We start from the raw sequence: 10,625 nt of genomic DNA, 5'->3' as shown, positions 1-10,625 counted from the left end.
TTTTTGTTTGCAATATAACATTCATTAGATTAGTATTGTTTTATTCTGAATTTAAGTCCTATAAAACAAGGAGCTATATTTCTTAACTTACATCTAAAGATGTAGTTTTTATCTATAATTATTAACAAGTTTATAAACAAACTCTTAGTAATAAATCCGAATAAAATTTTCGTCTTTCTAATGCTGAAAATAATTTAATTTTCTGTAAAAATGACAACCAAAAATTGTATGTAACATAACAATCATAAAATAATTGTTCTATTGTTTCCTCTTCCTCATTACAGAAGGTACTTGACATTGTTTCCTTTTGTGTAATTCTATATAAACATGTATTAGTATATGTATCCCTACAACATCTTTTCAAAAGAGAAAAATACTTAGACCATTTTGAGATTTCAGAATTTGTTACATCCTCCCATTTTAAAAATTTCTCATATGGGCGTATTCATACTTTATCTACAAGATCTCTAAGTTTTAACTCCTTATTTTCCAAGATCCTTTTAGAAAATGCATCAAAAGGAACAAAATTTTCTCAAATCACAATAATCATCTATTTTTTTTATATATATTTTGGAATGTTAGATAATAAACTATAGTTTCTCAATTTTTGTTCCAAATTAAGTTTTTGTCTTACTTGTTGGAATGTTAGTAGTGATTTTCTTTGACTAACTTCAATGTCTCTTATAAAGTGTAGATCATTTAACTTCCATTTTATATAAACAGGGTATTCAGATATTGGTATAAAGTTTAAAATATCCAATGACAAAATTTCTGGAACACATAACTTTGTATAAGGCTTTGCCATGTGTAGACATTCAAATATGTCTTTCCAAAATGGAGTTTTTAAGCGATTAGAAATTTCTTTAATCTTATCCTTTTGTAATGTAAAGAGTCTGTCACTACCTAACTGTTTTAGTTCTGCTAGTAATAAATTCTGCCAAGTACCATCTGAATTTGACAACAATCATTTCACCCAAGATAATTTAAGATATGTACAGAAAGACTGCAAATCCACCATGTTTAATCCTCCCTGTGAAAAATCTGCAATAAGAGTACTACGTTTTACTCTATCATTCGTACCCTTCCAAATGAAATTAAAAAACACAGCACTCAGCTCATTTAATTGTGAGTGAGGTAAATTTGGCAGTCAACAAATGAATTAGTCTCGGCAATGCCAGTCTTAATTACAGTAATTTTACCTAGTAATGTTAATTTTCTATGTTGCCAGCTTTTTAGTATAGCTGTAACCTCTTTGATCTTTTTTCTAAAATTAATATCAAGAATTCTTTTTAAATCAAGCGAAAAATCTATTCCTAAAAGTGTAAAGTTTGTGTGTGGCCACATAAGATAATAATTATGATACAATATTTGATCAGAATATTTTTTGTTACAATCCAAACAGCTCTTGTCTTTGATTTGTTCATTTTCAATCCAGATAACATATAAAAAGAATCAAAACAATTGAGGCTTTCTTGTAGTGATGTCTCAATACCATCTAAAATTAGAAAAGTGTCATCTGCATACTGACTTAAAAGTGTTTGTTTTTCATTAATGAGGATACCGTGAATTTTGGGGTTTGACTTAAGTTTCAACGATAATAACCCTACACCAATAACAAACAAATAAGGGGAGAGCGTGTCACCTTGTCTGCAACCTCTCTCAAGATTGAAAAAAATTAACAAACTGCCATTATTGATTACACAACTTTTAGCACTTTTGTAGAGAGTCTCGAACCATCTGCACATCGAAGGACCAAAGTTAAAACTGTGTAATGCTTTTTGTAAACATACCCAGTCAACAGAGTCAAATGCCTTTTCGAAATCAACTAATAAAAGTAAGGCGCTCATGTTGTGATATTCAAGATAATACATCAAATCATACAATAATCTAGTATTCTCTACAATGAATGTCCCCTTGATAAATCCCTTTTGAGTGTCACTAATAATAAATGGTAATACAGACTTAACTCTGTTTACTATAGCTGCAGAATCTATCTTAATGTCTGTATTTAATTAATAGCCTGATTGGTCGCCAATTACCAATATATCGCCTATCTTTTCCTTCTGTTGTTTGGTATACAAGTTAGGACACTGTGATATTGAAAATCTGAAAAAAGTCCAGATTCATATCCATAGAATAATGATCGATAAACAAATGGTCCAAGATCTCTCCAAAAGAATTTGTAAAAATCGACAGTAAATCCATCGCTTCCTGGGGATTTCCCATTTTTCATCTTACTAAAGCTATAGCACATTCCCCATATGTCAAGTTACCCTCACACATGTCATGTTGTTCCTGAGTGAGGGCTTTCACTAGAACGATACATTTTTCTCTTTAGATACAATTTTTTATAAAATTTATGATGTTCTGAGAGAATCGTGGATTAGTTGGATATATGATTACCCTGATCATCAATCATTTCAACCAGTGTCTTCTTAATAAAATTTCTCTTTTCTAATCTTAAAAAGTATTGGGAACATTTTTCACCATTTTCATACCAGTTTGCCCGGGACCGTAATAGTAATCCCTCTATCTTCTGCTCTCTCATGGATTCAAACTCCACTTTTTTACCATTTAGATTTGTCTGTTCAGCTTCATTAGGGGCTGTATTCATAATAATATCCAAATTTTGTATATCTTCTTTAAGTTTCAGAGTAGCTCTTTTTTGTTCTTTTGATTTAGATATACTGTGTGTAATGAAAAGGATCGGATTTTCATCTTCAGTACTTCAAGAAAAATATTATCGTTACAAGAAAATTGTACATGAAATAGGTCATCTCTACTGTCTGATAGATACAACTCAGAAACAGTATCCTTAATACACATCTTTACCTTTTTCAAAATATATAGTATCTCTCAACAACTGTTAAATAAACTTCCAATATCCCTTACCCCTTTTATCAAGACTGGCAGAAAATGTGAAAACAATGGCTGAGTGATCGGTTTTGTATCCAGGTATAATTTTTGCATTTTTCATAAGTGAAAATAAGTCTTCACTCACTATGGAATAATCTAATCGACTCTGCTTGATATGGTAGGTTTGACGCCAAGTAATTTTTTTGTCATCTAGATGACAGGTTCTCCATGGATCTAAAAGTTCAAAAGTTTGTGAAATTTCTTCAATCTTATTACGAGAGTTCAATTTTCTATTATGCAGAATATTATAAGTGTCTTTATGAAAATCTTCCAATATTCCAGTCACCACACATTAAGATGCTAGTATTAGTATAGCAAGATATGTTGTGTAAAATATCACTTAACAATGATGGTTCATCAGTATTAAATCCATAAACAGTGACAACGGTTAGCCTTTGTTCATAAAATGATAAGTCGTAAACAATAAAACGACCTTTCTGGTCTATCTTAGAATCATGAATCTTAAAATCTAGACCCTTGTTAAACATCACACTAACACCAGCACTTTTATTGTTGCAGTGACGGAAAATGCATGCATTACCCCATTCATCTTGGCAAAGTATCTCGATATCCTCATTACTGTGAGTCTCTTGTGAAAACAAACGATAGATGCATGTTTACCTCTTACCTAATCTAAAATATATAATCTTTTTTTCTTGCTCGATAATATGCCCCTTACATTCATAGATAAAACTGTAATATTATTATCAATACGCATTAAGTAATATGTGCCATCAGACAATAGAAAAAGCAAAGCAATACTTAACATAAAAATGCATATCCATACTACCTACACATTTATACATCACAAATATACACAAAAGATAGCGCTTAAAACAATATTCAATATACATCAGATACTTTTTACAGATTGGCTTCATATGATAAATAATAAAAAAAAATCTTCTGATAACTTGCTGTTAATTAACAGAAATAAGAACCTAGTATAATGTTTTCTTTTTTTCAATATTGATATAAGTTTTTAAGTGTGTTGAGAACGATTTTATGATAAAAATAAAAATATCATATAGTTAAAATGTTTTATTCTAAGCAAATATTTTCTTTAGAAAGTTATGAGTGAAAATTTCTTATAGTATATATAATATATAATAACACATTCTAGTAATATAGAGTTACCTCCCATTAGTTAAGAAAGCTGTTCCACTATTGATACTTAGAGTTACCTCTTATATATGTACAAACAAGCAAAAAAAAAAAAAAAAAAACACTTAATCAGATCGAAAATATTTTCATACTTGAAAGTTTACATGCTTGAAAGTTTATTTTTTTATTTTTTCATCTATATTGTCATAAAGATCAAATTTGATTCTGTACTCACTATCCTTCAATTTACCATATACACTACAGTTGTAGAACCAGGCATTATTCAGCATAACATTTGTATTTAGTCTAGCTAATAGTCCAAGATTTCTTTGGGTTATATCGTCATGAAATTTAATGACATTCTTCAACCCCTTCTTATTTCTCATTATCTTGATTTTAATTTCTGTGTTACGGACCTTTGCTATCGCAGGTTTCATGTTACCTTCTTTGGACCTATGGTTGCAATCTGACACCTTTTCCTGAAGCTCTTCTATTTGCCTATCTTTTGTTCTAAGTCTCTCTTTGGAGTTCTCATTGTCTATATTAAGAGCATCTATCTCATCTTTCAGCTTTCCAGTTCTTTCCCTAAGTTTGGGGTTAAAATCTTCAGTGATTGACTCCTTCAGGGTAGACCAAAGCTTACTTACAATGGTTGTCACAAGATCTTTAAAGTCCTTTTGTTTGACATTTTTTAAGTTTTTTGTTCAGGTCAGTTTGATAAAAACAAACATGTAATAGATAAGTGATATTTTCTATAAAATTGCAGAACCAGGAGTGCATAATAATGCAGTGACTTTGAACTAATTAGCAATTTTTGGATGATGTTTTCGGCTTAAGTTAGTTTGATATGAACAATTTGTGATAGATCAATAAAATATTTTATAAAGAATAATTATCCCCACATATCAGAACTATTTTGAGGTCTTGAATTGTCCAGCAACCTTGGTTAATAAGCAATTTTGCTGTACCTCAGATTATTTTTTTTTTAACATTATGCCAACAAGCAGGATATATCTCTGTGTCAACATTACTTTATCATCTAATACGCACAAAAGACCAAGCAAACATATATCATATACACCACTTAAGAAAAACAAGGGATCACCAGAAAGACAATATGCAATGCAATAGCCTATGGAACCTAAGATACCGCTATATTTGACAGAGGTTCAGCACCAATGTTGAACATCTTATTATGGCAAATAGAGGTGATTTCCAAGAGAAACATAAATATACTACTTTTAACCATCAATTAAGCTTATTAGAAAACTCTTCCTTATGCAATGTGTGACCGGACACATCACGTTCCAATTGTGTATTATGTATGTCCTGTTTGGCTATATTTAAAAAAAAAAAAGAAAGATGGAGTTAATTTTCTATCTGCTTGTGTCACTTTTTGGAATAATTACCACCAATGCAAAACGTAAGTTTACGACTATTGTTACGGCCAGAAATCGCCTTTAAATTGTAGCCAACAAAAGACACAAATCAATAGTAAAATTTAACAATATTTAATATACAAAAGTTTACAAAAAGGTATTACACAAATATTACTGTCAACTTAACTGTCAAAATATGAGTCCTATCTGTTATCTGTATCCGGAAATCTTTGGGAATCCAATTTGAATATTACGTTCAATACTAATGTCACAATCCAGTATGATGTTGTTTGTAGAATAAAAGTGTCAATCCAAATGCTGTGAATACTAATGTCTATCAATGTCTATGTCCAAGTTTAATTATGAGAGTTTAACTTTAGTGTCTGTATATATAGTGTTGTCATGGAAAATTCTAGAACACTCTATAATGGAACATTGTGGAAAATCCTGGAAAGTTACAACGGAAGTTTCTGGAATAACGTAGAAGTTTGAATTACGCATCTTTTATAAGGATCATTCTAGAAAGTTCCAATCATTCTGTGATTGTTCCAGTGATTCCTAAACTGCACAGTTATAAGATTATTTGGTAAACAACTATCAGGCCATACAACACAAATTAGGCCAACATAAATAAACATAATAATTACAATATCATAACACTATCTCGAGTATTATCTGAACTTGCATGTAGTCACAATTGAAGACGGCCAACCAAATCATAATGACATGCGTAACGATCTCAATTTAAATCTGAATTTATGACTAAACATAGTTACTAAACATTAATATTTTATGTCAGAGAACATAACCTATATAACAGAATGTGGATTTGAAGAATAATGCTAGCTTAATAAAGGAGCGAGTCGGAAAAATAGGTATTAATATTTGTTGGTTTCGACCATTGTATGTTACTGGGCGAATCATGTTCTCTGGGACAAAAAACCCATCAACAGTGAAATTGACCCTGTGATATTAATAAAGTATCAATGGGTATTTAGAAAAGCATTTGTCAACTAAAACTGACACAATCTAATTAAAAACAAATCTCTCATCGCTCCCGTTTTCTGAGATCTAACGAAACCCGCTTTGAGGTCACATGTGAGTGACCTCGTAGGTGTGTCTTTTTCGACCAATGAAAATGAGTCTTCCACGATCTTGAAAGTTTATCGTGAGGTTAAGGGATTAAACTCATTTTAATAACGAAGAAATCGTCAGTCAAAAGAATTCATAAACTTTTTTGATTGGCATATTGATAGGTCGTCAACTCATTTGCATATCATTATAAATGCATTACTTCTAGTTCACTCACATGTGACTATGACGCGGAATAAGGGTCATAAATATCGAATTTAGCATATGCTTAAATCATTTTAGCATAAGCTAAATTCGTTAAGCATATGCTAAAATAAACTTTATTTTAATATGTTTGACCTTGATTCCGCGCCATGTATAAGCTAAACAATTCAGCATATACTAAATAAAGGCAACAGTAGTATACCGCTGTTCAAAACTCATAAATCCATGGACAAAAAACAAAATCGGGGTAACAAACTAAAACCGAGGGAAACGCATTAAATATAAGAGGAGAACAACGACACAACACCGAAACGGACCAAGCAACAGACAAAACACCACGAGAATAACAAATATAACATAAAAACCAAATATATGAATTAGGGATAGACAAGTACCGTGCCACGTCTTATCTCAAAAATAAGAGAAAACACAAACGACTCAACGTTAAAATGCAACACACACACAGAAACGAACAATATTATAACAATGGCCATCTTCCTGACTTGGTACAGGACACTTTTAAAGGGGAATAAAAGTGGTGGGTTGAACCTGGTTTTATAGCATGCCAAACCTCGCACTTTAATGGCACAGTTAAATATAACATTGAAATGAAAACAAAATATTACAGGACTACAATACAAATAAAAAGCAGAACATATTAGACAAAGAAAAGCATGATTAATAGATAACAAAAAGCATCAGGTTTAAAATTCAATACGCCAAAAACGCGTCTAGTCCACACGAGACTCACCAGTGACGCCCAGATATAAAAGATCGAAAGTGAAAAATATACAAAACCGTACAGCACTGAAGACCAAAAGTTGAAAAGGTTTTGCCAAATACGGCATTGTTAAAATATTATATACTATCCCAAGTCAGGAGCCTCTGGCCTTTGTTAGTCTTGTATCATTTAAATTTTAGTTTCTTGTGTACAATTTGGAAATTAGTATGGCGTTCATTATCACTGAACTAGTATATATTTGTTTAGGGGCCAGCTGAAGGACGCCTCCGGGTGCGGGAATTTCTCGCTACATTGAAGACCTGTTGGTGACCTTCTGCTGTTGTGTTTTTTTATTTTGGTCGGGTTGTTGTCTCTTTGACACATTCCCCATTTCCATTCTCAATTTTATTTTTTACAGAGTTTGTCTTTAGTGCCGTGTGGAGGCAGTAGAGTGCCTCCCCGTGCTTCAGGTTTATGCTCTTATAATATACTAGATTATGGAGTGTGTGTCCGAGCGAGAACTTCTCTAGTTCATTACTTTAGGAATGTTTATCAAAAAGTAGTATTTCAATATTCAGCCCCATTCTACTAATTGGTCAGCCATCAGTCATACCCTGATATACACTATCTTTTTCGGGTAATTAATACTGATAGCGTTCGACATTTTCAGCCGAACAAATTTATCACTTTTACTTAACTTAATTATTGTATGCTGGTTCATATTCTGGACGCCAATCTTTGCTCCTTTATTATGTAATTCACTAACAAAACAATTATGAAACTAAGAAACGGAAAAATACTAAATACTAAACTTGTTCAAAGGGTATCTACACGTCTCAATTTTCAAAATCGGTTATCTAAAAATACTACCATCGCTAACATTTTTAACAATAAAAATCGTGGTTACCCTTCTATCGATAAGTGTCATGCCAAAAAATGACTTACATGTCCCCGTCTTTCCACCAACAATACGGTAAGGTCCACGTTTAATGGTCGCACATTTTCTTTAAATTTTGAAACTGATATTACTTGAAAAACAAACAGTATTATTTATTTACTCACATGAAACAAACCGGGATGTGGTATTCAGTACGTAGGAGAAACTGGAAGATATTTATCAAAACGCACTCAAGAACATCTGTATCGTTTTAAAAGACCTAATAAATTCAAAAGTATCATTTACCAACACCTTAAGAAGCACAACCATCCTTTTAAATATTTAGCAGTTCAACCTTTAGAAGTAGTAAATAAGCAGCCTGGTGAATCGCATTCAAAGTTTGTACGATCACGGAAAATAATTGAATTAAATTGGATTAAAAAATTACAGACAGTTTACCCTCTCGGTCTAAATGATAATATCATGGGAATTGGTAATATATCTAGAACCAATTCCGTTAACATTTTGGATATTGTTTCTAAAACTGTTCGTAAAAACCGTTCTCACGGTTGTAGAACAAATCGCAATCAAAGAAAATTTCGGGCCAATCATACCAATATTTCGGACCTTATTTCTATTTCAAAAAACAACGGCAGACATTATCTGTTAACAAAACTCTGTTCGTTACCGGTTAATAAGTTAAATAAAATTTTGGAGGATTGCAACACAATTTCATATAGCAGTCCTAAGTATGAAATTGTTCAAATTATTATGGCATATTGTTATTCTAAATTATTTCCCAAAATTGATCGCCCTGAAGATCATAAAAAACATTTTATTAAAATTAAGTATGTCAACAAAGGCTTTGATTTTGTAAATATTGCCGGTATATTTAACGACCATTCTGTTAAAGAACAAATTCCTGGATATTTTGACAATACTGAGCTACCTCTTATTTGTTATATTTACAAGAAATCTACCCGGAAATTTGTGTTTAATTATAGTCAATTGTGTAAAGATGTTAATATCAGTGAAAATACACCTACTTCGTGTAATTGCAGTAATTCCGAATATATTTATGGACCCATTTCCCATGTTATAACAGGAGATCTTAACATCGTTCAAGACCGAGAGTTAAAATCATTTCTCAGTAAAGGACCTAAATATCGTCCCCCGTCAATTATTAATTGGAATGAGTGTCGTAATATCATCCACGACTCACTCCTTACTTACTGTATGAAATGGATAAAACGGGAAAAAGCTGACAAAAAATCTTTGGACTCTTTTTTTAATTCAGTAATGAAGATAGTTGATATACGTATTCAACATTTTAAAGAACATTTTACTATTAACAATAACCACAATAAACCTATTTCTCGTATCAAACATAAACTAAAAGAACTAGCCAAGGAATTTGTTTTTGTCCCGGCCGATAAAGCTGCTAATAATATTATTATTGTTTGACGTAAATTTTACATCGAGGTTCTGAAAAAGGAAATCACCAATTCACCAACATTCCAACTGACTCCATTTTCAGAAAACGAAATCTGTAACAAACATAAACTTTTAGCCACCGCTTTACAAGCAGAGCCAAATACAATGAAAGTTCCAACTATGTATTGGCTTCCGAAGCTACACAAAACCCCTTACAAATATAGATTTATTTCGTCTTCAAGCCATTGTTCAACTACTAAATTGTCCATTATTCTTACCAGCACACTTGGTACAATTAAAAACCTTATAATAAATTGTTCAAATAAGGCCTTCGAAAATAGTGGAATAAATTACTTTTGGAGTGTCAAGAACTCGTTGGAAGTACTTGATAAATTGCATGCTTATATTGGTGATTTTGAATCTGTTCAAAGTTTTGATTTTTCTACCCTGTATACCACATTGCCTCACATTCTCATTAAGAAAAAATTCACACATCTAATTAAATGGGCATTCAAAAAATCAGAATGTGAATATATATGTTCAAACTCTTTTAGGTCATTTTTTAGTAGCAATAAACAAAAAAACTATGTTAATTGGACATGCTTTGATACTATATATGCCCTTGAATTTTTACTAGATAACATTTTTGTTCGCTTTGGGGATTCCGTATATCGTCAGATTATCGGAATTCCAATGGGGACTAACTGTGCACCACTTATTGCGGACCTCTTTTTGTATTGTTACGAGTTACAATTTATGACAAAAATAAGCAAAGACCCATCAAAACAACATCTGATAAACAAATTTAATAATACTTTTAGATATTTGGATGATATTTTGGCTCTCAATAATGACGACTTCAGTATGTATATTAATGAAATTTATCCTGGTGAACTCA

Source organism: Mytilus trossulus, chromosome 7 (genome assembly GCF_036588685.1).
Source record: "Mytilus trossulus isolate FHL-02 chromosome 7, PNRI_Mtr1.1.1.hap1, whole genome shotgun sequence".
In the NCBI taxonomy this organism is placed as follows: domain Eukaryota; kingdom Metazoa; phylum Mollusca; class Bivalvia; order Mytilida; family Mytilidae; genus Mytilus; species Mytilus trossulus.
This window is presented reverse-complemented; position numbering follows the sequence as displayed.